We start from the raw sequence: 15485 nt of genomic DNA on the forward strand, positions 1-15485 counted from the left end.
TTACAAGACATATGGAGTGATGCACCAGAATCAATGAACCAAGCATTCACATCATGAGTCTTGGTAGCTTACGCAGCATCAGAAACAAACAATTTGAAATTTTTAAATCCATCAATCATTGACGTGTCTTTGTCCACAAAATTCCCATTATGCCTTATGTTTCTCCATTTTCTCCAGAAAGTCCTTCCCGATTCTCACTGCCCCTCAGCTGCAAGATCTTCCTCCTTGGAACTTCTCACCTCAAAATATTGATTTCCTCAACATCTTTATGCATGTTTCTAAATGAACGCCAAGCCTCCATTTTATACTTTTCCTGTTGAGTGTTCAATGGATGATATAACTCTCTAATCAACATCTAAGATTAAAACATGACTTGATCTGCCTTCTAGATCATTTTCACCCATATTTTGGTTAATACCCATTAATATTTTAATTTCCCTAAGTTTATACTTAGGAACCACATTAAAAATATTAATTATTTTAATAAAATAAAATCTTGGTGAAATTTCACAAAATGGTTTTTAGGTTCTTTAGAACTCATGTGCCTTAGCCTCTCCACCAACTTTTAATGCAAAATAACTTTTGATGCTACCAAAGACTAACAACATGTTCCATCAATGTTCTCATGATATTCATCAAACGAATCCTTATTACAAGACATACAGAGTGATGCACCAGAATCAATGAACCAAGCATTCACATCATAAGTCTCAGTAGCTAATGTAGCATCAGAAACAAACAATTTGAAATTTTTAAATCCATCTTTCATTAAGGTTTCTTTGTCCACAAAATTCCCATTATGCCTGATGTTTCTCTATTTAGAATTGTTATATTTCCTTTTATAACAATCTTTAGCATGATGTCAAGGTTTGCGAGAATAATAACAATCATCATTTCTTTTATCATGAACTGGAAATTTAGATTGTGCCATACCTTTCTGCTTTGTTTGAAACTTTCCTCCTTTCCTCTTGTCCCATGGGTTGCATTTGAGTGGTTTCTTACCCTTCGCTACCAATGCCAAATTTGAATTTTTGAGCCCAAATTGAAGTTCTTCATCCTCTCTTCCTCTTGTAGAAGAATATATGTCAATTCATCAAAAGTAGGAGGCTTCTCTCTAGTGGAAAGACTTGAAACAAAAATTTGATAATATTGCACTAAACCATGTAATGTGATGGTGACCCAAGTCAATGTTGGACACCTTTTCACCAATGTCTCATAACTTATCACTTAGATCTTTGACACGGGAAATGAAATTTCTTATACTTTCATTGGCGTCCATTTTAATTAACAAAATATTGGTCTTGAAGAACAAAATTCGATTAGTATTAGATGTTTCATGCAAATGTTTGACAACATCCTTGTTTCTTTGGATATTTTACAATCCCTAATATGAGGAATGGTTTTGTCCTTAACTCACATTCGTAGAAACACCTTTCTCTTGTTTCCCTTTTTTCCCAATGTGGAATAGTGGCAACAACAGTGGGTTTGTGCTCCAACCCACTCACTGTGGACGACAAATTATTTCCCTCTAAAACTGTTAATACCTTGACTTTCCAATTTGCATAATTTCCTCCATGAAGCCTTGTGGACTCATTCAAATAAGCTTCTGCAATTATCGTGAATCAACAAAATGCACCCAAACTCACGAGATCCAAAACCAACTGCATAGGATCTAAAAAACCAAGACTCTATATTACTTCAAATAAAAAGCAAAGCCATAAAATACTCCTTATTTCTCCTTTTCGCCCAACACAATTTAAGCTCCCAAAAAAACCTTTCAAATAAATTCTTTCACCCAAACAAAAAACACCCAACCCCTTTTTAACTCTCTTCACCAAAAATAAAATTAATTTTCACCAATAAATAAAAGCAAAATTTTCACCATAAATTTTTTTTCACCAAATTTTTAACTCATACCTGCATACATTATGGGCAATTTTATCTCTCTAAAAAAACACTTTGAAATAAGTGAATACGTGACAAGAATTCACGTTTTTTACACGGCTCCTTATTACTCCAATTTACACCTCCATGAGAAATTAACCCCAAACTTATGGCTTGGCTTGATTTAAAAAATCAAATCATACTTTTCAACTTAAGCACCACGAATGATGGTGAATAAAATATTCACTTTCTAGTTAATTGTGATCCACACCCTCCACGATGGTGAATAAAATATCCACTTTCTAGTTAATTGTAATCCACTCCCTCGAGATGAATAAAATATTCACTTTCTAGTTAATTGTAATCCACACCCTCGAGATGAATAAAATATTCGCTTTCGAGTTCATTGTAATCCACACCCTCCATCCTGACAAATTACACCCACCAGCATGATGAATTACACAATGTGACTCTGACCAATAGACTTTGCACAATTATGATGCTTGTCCCAGCTATATATTTCCACGTTTGGCAACCAAATATTTCCATGGGCTTCTCACTTAGGGAGACTGTAGTTACATACACACAAGGACCGCAGACAACACCACAAAAGGACAACACAAGGGTTGTAGACAACATTGTTTAGCAATATTCCTCCACAAAATAAAATAAAACAAATTGGGAGCAACAACATGATCTCATAGCTCTCTATTCAAAACCTTCACAGATCTAGGCTTCTCTTTTGCTCCGAGAGTTCGATGCCATATTACGAAATAGAGAGATGCACAATAATGAAATCAAATATCATTAATCAAATTTCTTGGACAATCTAGATCCAAATAATTTAGATCACTAACTCACAACACAAACTACGAAAACACAATTTATGATAGATAAACTCAAACACTAACTACTACAACACAACTCGTCAACTCTATCTAACACTAACTACTACAACAAAACTCATCAAATATATCTAGACATATAATTTTTACATTATTCCAACACTTTAAAGTTTAAACATAGTGAGAAAATTAGTAAAATATAGTAATTTTCTCTCCACTTTCAACATAATGAGAAAGATATTTTAAAAATTAGCATAACATATTATCATTATTTTTATTCTTTGGCAGCAGATAATAAAATCACTTTTATTTTGTCTTCAAACTGAACATTCAGCCAAACTTTATGGAGATAAACAAAGTGCTATGGAATCACATCAAAGTTACTTGTGGAACTCCATCACCCACGATCCATTGACACGGCAAATGGGCTTAACACGTCCTATGAATCCTACCGCACAGCCCAACTCTTGAAATTCTTGCTCAATCCACTCCTTGCCCCTCAAATAGTATGCCAACATCACTAAATCTAAATGAAATGCCTGTCAAGCATACAAAGATGTCTCTACAGCCACTGGGAGAATGGTGTCCACCGCAATCACCTTCCCTTTTTCTAGCAATGCCTTGTGGCAATTCTTCAAAATATTTACACAATCATTGTCTGTCTAATCATTCAGAATCCACTGAAACAAATAATGAATAGATATATACTCATTCAACCAATATAATTAAAATGATCCAACAATAAAAAGTCATAGCCATACCTTGATAAAGATAGCTTGGCCACTTGGTACCTGTTATGAAACTAGATCACAAAAAGATAGGAAACATAGATGAATGCCCTATAAATCAACCTCTTTGAGGGGGAAACCTCCTTTACATTACACAGCTGAAAAATTCTTGGATGATAGAAATGACAAGACCTCTTTTCTGTATATAGGAGTCTAAGGGGTCATAATATAATTAGAGCCGACATAACAATAATAATGTAAGCGCACAATAATAACAATAGTGCGATTCTATGGGGAACAATAATAACAATATGGGGACTACATGGGCACAACAATATAATAAGGGGGTTGTACTAATAAAAATAAGGGGTTACACTAGTAGTATAGGGACCTAACATGCCTCTCTCCTTCAAAAAGTGCTATCCTAAACGCTTGATTAGTTCTTCATGCTTTTGTATAAAATTCTTGTCCTGTCACGTGGAATCTTCAACGGGTAAGTTCTTCCACTTGATGAGATACTCTGAAATTGATCGATTTCATGGCTATCGTGTTCTTATTTCTGTGACTGCTCCAGGCTCCAATATGATTTTTCCTTCCTCATCAAGTTCTGGCAATATTGTTTGAACTAGAATCTTCTGCAACTTTTGAATGAGTGGCCACACTTCTTCATCCTTGTTCCATTCATCCCTTGCTTTGTTTATCCAATCTGGTTGGATAATAGAAATAGCACAAAACAATGCTTCCGCATCCTCATCCTTTCTTGAGAGTGCATTTGCCACAACATTTTGCTTCCCTTTTTTGTAGATAATTTCAAAGTCATAACCCAACATTTTTGTGACCCATTTTTGTTGCTCTTCAGAGGATAATATTTGTTCTAAAATGTATTTAGGACTATCATGATCCATTTTTACCTTGAAGTGTCTTCCCATTAGGTAGGGTCGCGATTTCTTAAGTGCATGCAGTGTTGCCAACATTTACTTCTCATAAATAGCTTTGTGTAAATACTTTCCTTTGATTGGATGAATTTTGAAAGCAATGGTTCTTTCATCTTGCATTAAAACAACACCAATTCCATTTTCTGAAGCATCACATTCCATAATAAAGGTTTTTCTAAAGTCTGCTGTAGCTAAGACTAGTGCTTGGCACATTGCCTCTTTAAGATGTTCAAAGGCCTTTGTTGCTTCTCGAGTCCATGAAAATACATGTTTCTTCAATAATGTTGTTAGAGGTTTTGCTATTCTCCCATAATTCTTAACAAACTTTCGATAATTCCCTGTCAACCTGAGAAATCCTCGCAAATGATTTATGGATGTGGGGATTTTCCATTCCGTAATCGCTTTAATTTTGCTAGGGTCTACTTTAACACCTTCATGAGATACAATATGACCTAGATATTCCACCTCTTGTACTCCAAAGAAACATTTGGAGCTTTTTGCATATAATTGTTTCTCCTCCAATAGTTTGAGCACCCTGTTAGCATGTTAAACATGATCCTTCCAAGACTTGTGGTATATTCTTATATCATCAAAAAATACTAGCACAAATTTTCTAAGAACGGGTTTGAAAATGGAATTCATCAAACCTTGAAATGTAGAAGGTGCATTGGTAAGGCAAAAAGGAATGACCAAAAATTCATAATGACCCTCATGTTCTAAATGTTGTTTTCAGAGTGTCTTGAGTTTTCATTCTGATTTGATGATATCCTGAACGAAGATCCAACTTGGTGAAGTAAATTCATCCATGAAATTCATCCAATAATTCATCAATGACAGGAATGGGAAATTTATCTTTAATAGTGAGCTTGTTGAGCTCTCTATAAGTTGGACACATGTACCATGACCCATCCTTCTTGTGCATCAATACTACTGGAGTAGAGAAAGAACTTTGATTAGGTTGAATTATACCAGCCTCTAGTATTTCTACAACCATACGTTCAATTTCACTCTTTTGGGGATAGGGATATCTATAAGGCCTGATGTTTGGAGGAAGACTTCCTAGAATGAAATGAATAGAATGATCAAGATCACGAATAGGTGGGAGGCCTTTGGGAGTCTCCAATACCTTGGAATGATTGTCCAAGACTTTCTGTAGATCTGGAGAAATAGATGATTTCGATGTGGGAACCTCTAGTGAACATAATTGTCAAATTACGCCTCGTTTTTCTTTCTTTAGAAGCTTTGTCAGTACGTTAGAGCTGATTATCTTTCCCAGCTTCCCTATGATACCCTTTATTTCAACTTCCTTTCCTTCGGAAGAAATTTAATGAAAAGTTATTGAAAATTGAAAGCTATTGTACCTAGGGATTGTAGCCATTGGACTCCTAGTACAACATCAACACCACCCATTGGAATGGAGATAATTGGGCTATTCAATACATATTCTCCCATGGGTAACTTGATATTATGGAACTTTCCATAGAAATTTATGGTTCCTCCACTTGCAACCATCACTTGACACTCTGGTGCTGGATATAGGAAGCAACTGAATTCCTTGGCTATCTTGCAATAAATAAAATTATGCGTACTACCCAAACCAATAAACACTATTACCTTTTTCTTCTTTATATGTCCTTCTGTCTTGATAGTTTGAGGAGTGTTAAGCCTGGCCAAGGATTTACAAGATATGTTCGGATTCATTTCTTCTTTCTCGATGTGATCTTTCACTTCTTGAACCTGTCTCTTCTTGATATGTCCTTCTATCTTGAGAGTTTGAGGAGTGGTAATTCTTTCTAATTCTTTACAAGATATGTTCGGATTCATTTCTTATTTCTCTGGGGTTGGTTCATGGTGTATATCCTCTTCTTTTGATGTTTCTTTATCCTTTTCTTCCTCCTGTTCACAATCTATGCAAAATAATTTCTTCTCAGCACACTTATGACCTTTCGTGTATTTTATATCAAAAATGTAACAAAGTCATTTTTATCTTTCTTCTTCCAATTGTTGTCGTGTAAACCTTGTAGGTTATGGAAGGCTAGAAGAAAAAACACTTCCATATTTATAGTTTTGAGTGGTAGGATTCCTTGTTTCCATAATTCCGCTTTCAATTTTTCTTGCCAACCTGAATGCCTTCTCCAATGAATCAGGTTCCCAAAGATGAACCTCATGTTGAATGTGATCCTTTAAAGTCCCTATGAAGACATGAATCCTTTTCTTCTCTAGAATACCATTTACAGTTATATTCAATTTTTTGAAATCCTCAATGTGCTCTTCCATTGAACCCTTTTGTTTGAGATTTATCAATTGGCTAAAGAAGGTGTTAGTCTTTGTATCCTCATAATGTTCTATCATTTCTTCCGTGAAAATTGACCAAATGACAAGTTATTTACAAGAACACAACCCTTTATACCATAAAAATTGATCCAGTTCTAAATATGAAGATGCGATACATACCTTTTGTAACAGTTGCACCTCATGTAAACCAAAATATTGCTCCATCTGTAGTATCCAATTTATTAGATCCTTGCCATCAAACTTCCTCATATTTCCTTTTCTTGATTTTAGGATCTCGATCTTGAAATGATTGTAACTCTATAATTTCAGATTTTCCAGTTCTGAAATCGCGACCTGGAGTATCACTTTGTGTGCTCTTTCCAATGCCACCAGTCTTATCGAAATTGGATTCTCCAAGAAAGAGTTATGCACAATCTCCCAAGATGACCTGATTATATACCTTTTCATAAGAGCGAACTTGTATGAAGTGCCACTTGTCATTGTTTTGACCTTCGGATCTGAAAATTATAAATAAGAGACTACAGTCTGTCCTATTTCTATAACTTCTGATGAAATTTCAATCGGATGCTTAGAGAGAAAGCTATGATGATTTTCCCAAGGTCACTTGTTTAAGATGTAATTTTGGAGTCTGCAAAGACCCTAACTTCCTCAGATCATATATCTGAAAATATAGCGAGACAAGATCTGAAATTTGGACGCTAGTTTCGGACTATTTTCTTCTCAAATGGTTTTTTTTTTTGCTTTTGAAACTTCGTAGTGAACAAGTTATAGATAATCTTCCATGATGACCTATTTTAGATGAAATTCTAGAGCTTGCAAAAACCCTAACTTCCAAAGCTTTGATACCAAATGTTGTGAAACCAGCTCACAAAAAGATAGAAAGGATAGATGAACAGCTTATAAATCAGCCTCTTCGAGGGGGCAACCTCCTTTACATTACACAAATGAAAAATTCTTGGATGATATAAATGACAAGACTTCCTTTCTATATATAGGAGTCTAAGGGGTCATAATATCATCAGAGCCGACATAACAATAATAATGCAATGGCACAATAATAACAATAGTGGGCTTCTATGGGGCACAATAATAATAATATGGGGACTACATGGGCACATCAATATAATAACGGGGTTGTACTAATAATAATAAGGGGTTACACTAGTAGTATAGGGACCTAACAGTACGCTATCAAACATGTCTCCACCCACATGTTTCACAGATGAACAAATGCACATTAACCAGACTTAGAATCGGTCACCTACACTGATATTACATTCTAATGTTTTTCGATGGTTGAAAAATGGGGATTCAGTTTTACCTGGATAGTGAGGAGCATCGATGACAACATGAGGCATGTCAAAGTTGATTGCTGAGATGTGGGAATAGCTAGAAACTATGAGATTGGGAGTGAACCCAACTTCTCCTCCGACATCAACCAATTCCTGAACCTCCTTGAAACCCTCGTAAATATCCAGAATCTTGTTCATCAACATGGTTGAATGCGCAGACATAGCTCTATTGAAATGCCTGTTGTATCTCTGATCAACGGCTAGGTACTCAAACGCATGCATTCCATGGGCTTTGGTGAATGGCTAGGAGCCTTTAAGCACAGCGTCCTTCGGATAATTCCAGGACTCCATGAACGGCTTGCTAATCAAGAAAAATGGAGCGAGAGAGACTCCATCCTAGTTCTTGACAAGCTATTTACAGAGAGGAGTGAGACCATAGAACCTCTCAGCCTTCTTGTTCTCATTCATGGTCATAGAGCAGCTCAAAACTGAATTACAGGCGAGCACTCTGAGGATCTGATCAAGAGTAATGGCGGCATCGGGGTTTGTGGTCGGAATATGGGCAATGATTTGTGTGGGCGAGAGTTGGACACCATTTCCAGAATTTGCTATGATTTGTAGAACATCGAGTTCTATGACTGCCATCATCGCCATCGGAAGGCATGATAAATATGCGAGCTCTATGCCCAGAAGGCATTCTTCCTCATTTACAATATTCATAATGGATTCTAAGTTTTCAGCATCTATTAACGCCATTTGGACACGCTTCTTGCTGGGTCGGGAATGATCACACTCTAAGGCAAGGTCTCTTTTATGCTCTTCATTTTTCAGAGTATTTGTAAAGGGACAAAACTCAATTGAATCTACCAATCTATATATTAAATGGATGAGACTCTATCTAATCGGCCATACTATTTTAAAGTTATAATATTAACACCACCTACATTTTCTTCTCGTGTTAAAGTAAGTGGTGGTGTTTAAGTCAAAGTGGCGGTGATATTTATCATTCTTAATGTAAATGTTATAACTCAGTATCACACGCAATGTCAATGTTATAACTCACCATGCAAGTTAAGAAAAATAATTTAAACAAAATAAATTATAATTAATGGTTTCCTACATAAATGTTTATTTTTTATATTATTTAAATAAATAAAGGTTTAGTGATTTTGATATTATAAAGTTATGAATAATTAAATGTTAAGCCCCTATACTACTAGTGTAACCCCTTATTGTTATTAGTACAACCCCCTTATTATATTTTTGTACCCATGTAGTCCCCATATTGTTACCATTGTGCCCCATAGAAGCCCACTATTGTTGTTATTGTGCCCTTGCATTATTATTGTTATGTCGGCTCTGATTATATTATGACCCTTTAGACTCTTGTATATAGAAAGGAGGTCTTGTCATTTGAATTATCCAAGTATTGCTCATTTGTGTAATGTAAAGGAGGTTTCCCCCTCGGAGAGGCTGAATTATAAGGCGTTGATCTATCTTTTCTATCTTTTTGTGAGTTGGTTTCATAACATTTGGTATCAGAGCTATGGATTCTAGGGTTTCACTGCTCCAAATAGGTCATCGTGAAATTTTCGCTATAACTTTTTTTCTGCGACGTTTCAGATGCTACCAAAAAAAACCCATTTGGGTTGAAATTGTTCTAAACCTTGGGTCTAAATTTCAGATATTTTCTCTCTATATTTGCGGAGATATGATCTAAGGAAGTTGTCCTTTTTGCAGACTCCCGAATGACATTCCAAAAATGTGACCTGGGGAAACTAGTCATAACTTTTGTTTTGAGCATCAGATTGAAATTTTGTAAGAAGTTATAGAAAGGGGACGGACTGTAGTTTCTCGTATATATTTTTCAGATCCTAAGGTCAAAACTGTTGGACACCTAATCCTAAAGGGTTAGTGTGGAAGCCGAAAAGACTAAGTAGTCCAAGAGACCTTGGGATCTGAAACCCAAGAGTCACAACATTGTATTATAAATGTACATCTCCTGTTAATAAAAAATGTACTGAATGATTTATATTTCCAATTCTTTGTTGTCCATGTGTGTTTAACATGGTATCAGAGCCACTTGTTTTTCTGTGGCCTGTTATGTGCATGTCAGTCCTGGCCCTCTGCCATATTCTTTTCCAGCACTCCTGACATGCTGCCGCTGCCTTATAATGCCTCTGTCATCAACGCCTCTGTCCTGACACTGCGCCCTCTGCCCTGTTGAATGTGCGTTTTGGAAATCTGAATATGCGTTTTGGAAATCTGAATATGCATTTTGGAAATCTGAATGTGCGTTTCGGTTACACCTTGACTGCGCCCTCTGCACTCCCTGGGCTGTGCATATTCCTTTCCTGCGTGATGTCTGCACTGTCCATGAGCGTTTCATGATAATTACGCTGCTCCACCTGCATTTAATACGCTGCTCTCTGCATACGAAACGCTCCTTCACCCAACGCTATTTGCGCCATTCTTTACCTGCGCCCTCTGTCATTTAATGTCCTGACCAGGTATGAGAACAGATTATTTCTCAGATTGAAGCATCAAGGACGTTGGAAGGACATAGCCAATGTGTTTCTTTCGTTGTCTGGGTCGAAAACGATACTATTTATTCTGCAATTTACTGTGTTTGACAGCAGATACTGCAATTTACTGTAATTTTCTGCAGCATCAGGTAGTAGGAGCTGCAGTGAAGAGTTATCACAGAGCCTACATCGGAGAAGTGTCACAACATCTTCAATTGCTATTCTATCAAAAGCCAATTTGATTTTTGAGGTGAATCTGTGGAAAAACTAGCTGCTCGCGAGCGACCAATACTTGTGATTAAGGGATCTCTGCGAACAGGGGGGGCGAAAGGAGCCGGCTTTGGCGCTGTCGTGGATTGAATTGAAAAGAGCCGACGTGATGTGGAAGGTTTTATGCTGGGACAATGTGAGCCAGCACCGGCCGTAAGGAAATTAGAAAGGGTGGCTCAATAGGATGGCAGAGAGCCTGGATGTTGGTGCAGAGGCCGCAAGGGACAATCAGAGTGCAAAGGGGAGCCTTTAGTCGGCCCTGTTTACTGAAGAATTTTCTAAGTTTTTTTTCATTTCTTTTACGATGCTATATCTGATCTTCAAATATTTTAACAATTTGCAGAGATGTTTTTGAAATTTTGCTACGGTAGTTTTAGCATTGGAAAATATTTCTTAAGACGTTCAGTAGTTCGATACAATATATTTTGAGAGCTTGGTTATATATGCGGAAAATTTGATGATGCGTAGCAGAAGTGGAATTGATCGTGGCTCAGAGGGCATACGAACCAGAGAGGTTTGACGCCATCACAAATTGGTGTGATTCTCCGTGAATCCCAAGGAATTGCATAGGTGAAGAGTGTCACTGGAAATGAAGTCTTGCGAATACTGAAGGCTCACGGCCTTGCACTGTAAATACTTGAGTCTACACAGTCAAAGAAAAGGTATTTGCGTTAAACATGGTGGTGCCACAATATTTCATATATAACACTGTTTTGTTATTTATATAACGCCATTGTTTTCTTTGGTATATATATATAACGCTGGTATATAAAGGATTTCTCCAAAACGCAGTGTTTCATATAACACTGGTAATTATCCATGATTGTATTTCCTCTTCGGAGCCCGCTTGAAACATTGGAGCGTTCGAAACATTAGAGCATTCGAAAGCCGATATTTAAGTTTGACTTGTTGTATAGAGTTGGGAAGCAAGAATTGGTTGATCTTTCGTATGCCTAGTAGAAATGAAGCGCTAGTTTTTGGCACTCATTATTCTGTGACTAGAATTATGAAATCTTGTAACAATAGGATGATACTAGCATCTAAAAAGAATGAAGAAACAGTCCCTTAACGCATTGAACTATAGCCGCGGAGTAGGTGTATCTTTCTAATTGAGACGAATTGTAAGGATTCCAATGATGCATGATTGTATTCTTCATGATCCCCTTGCCATGCAAATCATGTCTTAATTTTTTTTTTTCGAAAGTTTTATTGTGCTAAAGGAGTGAGTTGCAAGGGCATTTGGGCAGGTTTATAGTAAGACAGACTACACGAACAAAGTTGTGTGGAATTTTTGCAGCAAACTGTCAAGCGTATCCCTTAAGGATTTGATCTGGGGTATTCCCACCACTCTACGTCGTACCCAAGATACATGCACAGTCGCATCAACTTGGTCAATAACTCCTTCAATTAAATGAACAGAAAGGTTTTTCATGAGGAGATACTCAACATCTTCAATTGATAATTTGGTTCGGTCTGCAATGATACTCAGTAGGACTGTTCTATCTTCTGAAGGACGGCTAATATGATCTCCATCAAGCATAGTATATTAATATTTTCCAGCAACTTTTTCTCATTCTCTACAAGCGCTGGTTGTGCATTGAGAGCATCCCTATGAACATGACATAGTTCTTGATACTGAGCTAAGTCACCAGTATTAAAAGCTTGTAAAATATAATATATCCACTCTACACTCTTACCCAGAAGACTCTCTGAAGGTCTAGCTTGAGGCAGTTGGCTTCTCTTCTCAGTTGCCAATGTTGCAGTTGCTGCTGCCCCAGTTGTGAAACTGTATAGTTTCTGTTCCTTGATTCATTTGCTGCACATTTACAAAGGATTTTTCTGTGTCTTTGTACTGTGAGTGGGTGTTACTTTTACTCATTGAGTCATAGTTATAATCAGTCTTTTAAAGGGGTGTAATTTTGACAATGAAGAATATGCCTCGAATTACTGAAATATTAGAGTTCTTAAAAACTCTCATACATTCCTCAGATCATGATACAGTGAGAATAAGCAAAGCTTCTCTGGTTGATATTAGAACCTGTTTGTATAATATACAAGAGAATATTGAGTTTTTGCAGCTTGAGACAAAGCTACAGCAGGAAGAATTACAGTAGTGGAGTCATAATTCTGAACCTGTTTCTGTTCAGAACAATGAAGCAGACTCCCATAAACAACAAGTCAATATTGTTCAAGTTCATTCAGATTTAGTATCCAATAAAGCAGCAATTGTACATGTAGATGCAGAAACTTAGTCTGCACTTCCCAAGCCTATCATCAGACCTTGGGAACAGCTTGTACACAACAAGCACAAAACTGGTCTTGGATATGACAAGGACTTGTCCTTTCATATTCCAGACTATGCCAAGCCCATTCAGTTTCAGAGTGCTGGATTCATTCATGACAGTTCAGCTGCTCCTATTGACAGTTCAGTTTCAGCTGTTCCAGAATCTGCCCCTCTTCCACAACAACAACAACAACAACAGATTGTGAAATGCCAACACTGTGACCGAGTTGGCCATCTGAAAGATCACTTTTTTGATCATCATCCATGTAAGCACTGTCATAAAACCAGCCATTCTTCACACAGATGCTTCAGAAATAAACGTTCTGCAAGAACAAAGATTCATCTTGGATGGATCGCTTCTTGGCAATGGGCATCAACAGCCAAGAAGATATTCCAAACGCATGTTAGAACTTGTTCTAGAGTATTGAACAGTCTTGCAGTTGATTTTTCTCCATCTTCTCACCTTGTACCTGACAGGGGGGGAAATGATGGTCATCTACAAGCTTCAAAGCCACATCAAGTGAGCCTGAGCCACAACCTGCCACACTAGTTTCAGAGTTGTAGCCAGAGACAAAGATGCCTAAACATGCCTTCAGTTGGCAATCTGGGACACTTCCTCTAACAGAAGACTCCAGCTTCTTGCCAGTTTTGGAAGAATTCCAGGAATTGCATTAAGCATTCCAGAGTTGTTGGTTATCCTTAAACCATCACAGGTTGAGACTTCCCTTTTCAGGTTGAAGTTTTACCTTTTATGCGGGGTGAGACCTCCCTTTTATGGTTGAAGGTTTCCCTCTTTAAAACAATAGGATCACTTCCTCTAGCAGAAAACTTCAGTTTCTTGCCAGTTTTGGAAGAGTTCCGGGAACTGCACTAAGCGTTCCAGTGTTGGTGGTCATCCTTAAACCATCGCCCTTTATACCAACATTTCATAGAGCACATTCAGCCTAGTGCTGCCATGCATTTTTTGCACATTTTGTATTACAACTCTCTTCTTGGACTCATACATAACCCTTCGAATTAAGGGGGGGAATGTTGGACACCTAATCCTAAAGGGTTAGTGTGGAAGCCGAAAAGACTAAGTAGTCCAAGAGACCTTGGGATCTGAAACCCAAGAGTCACAACATTGTATTATAAATGTACATGTCCAGTTAATAAAAAATGTACTGAATGATTTATCTTTCCTATTCTTTGTTGTCCATGTGTGTTTAACAAAAACAATAACATGTGACACTTCATAAAAATTCACTCTTTTGAAAAGGTATATAATTAGGTCATCTTGGCAGATTGTGCATAACTCTTTCTTTGAGAATCTAAATTTGATCAGACTAGTGGGATTGGAAAGAGGACATAGAGGGCTACTATAGCTCACAATTTTAGAACTTAAAGATCTGAAAGCACAAAGTTATAGTCGTTTCAAGATCGATGTCCTAAAATCAAGAAAAAGCGAGATGAGGAAGTTTGATGGCAAGGATCTGGTAAATTGGATACTACAGATGGAGAAATATTTTGATCTACATGGTGTAACACTATTACAAAAGGTTTGTATTGCATCTTCATATTTAGAACAAGATAAACTCTTATGGTATAAAGGGCTTTGTTCTCGTAAACAACATGTTACATGGTCAATTTTCACGGAGGAAATTATAGCATATTATGAGAATACAAAGAGCAACACCACAACAATTGGAAGAAAAAAAGAGAAAAAGGGCTTTGTTACAAAGTGGAAAGCAAAATTATGGCAACAAGGAATTCTACCCCTCACAACAATAAAGATGGAAGTGTTGCTTCTCCTAGCCTTCCACAACCTACAAGGGTTACACCACAACAATTGGAAGAAAAAAGAGGAAAACGGCTTTGTTACAATTATGATAGCAAATCCACTAAAGGTCATAAGTGTGCTGAGAAGAAGTTATTTTACATAGAGTATGAAGAGGAGGAAGAAAAGGATTAAGAAACATCAAAAGAAGAGGATATATACTAGGACCCAACCCTAGAGAAAGAAGATATGAATTTGACCATATCTTGTAAAGAATTGGCAAGAATTACCACTCCTCAAACTCTCAAGATAGAAGGACATATCAAGAAGAAAAAGGTTCAAGAAGTGAAAGATCGCATCAAGAAAGAAGAAATGAATCCAACCATATCTTGTAATACATTGGCCGGAATTACCACTCCTCAAACTATCAAGATAGAAGGACATATCAAGAAAAAAAATGTTCAAGAAGTGAAAGATCACATCGAGCATCAAGAAATGAATCCACCCATATCTTGTAAAGCATTGGAAGAAATTACCACTCGTAAAACTCTCAAAATAGAAGGAAATATCAAGGAGAAAAAGGTTCAAGTAGTGAAAGATCACATAGATCATCAACAACAAGTTCTCCAACTTTTAAAGGATAATGCCACTTTGGTGCAAAATCGAATGAA

General features: G+C 36.9%; 1 pseudogene; it reads right to left on the minus strand.

Annotated features, from left to right (window-relative positions):
* Window positions 1-3109: 3109 nt before the first annotated feature.
* On the minus strand, window positions 3110-8735 carry LOC149218678 (caffeic acid 3-O-methyltransferase-like; annotated as a pseudogene).
* Window positions 8736-15485: the final 6750 nt, after the last annotated feature.

This window comes from Pinus tabuliformis, chromosome Q (genome assembly GCF_031772625.1).
Source record: "Pinus tabuliformis cultivar Carrire ecotype Pingquan chromosome Q, CPIR1, whole genome shotgun sequence".
NCBI classification, from domain to species: Eukaryota; Viridiplantae; Streptophyta; class Pinopsida; order Pinales; family Pinaceae; genus Pinus; species Pinus tabuliformis.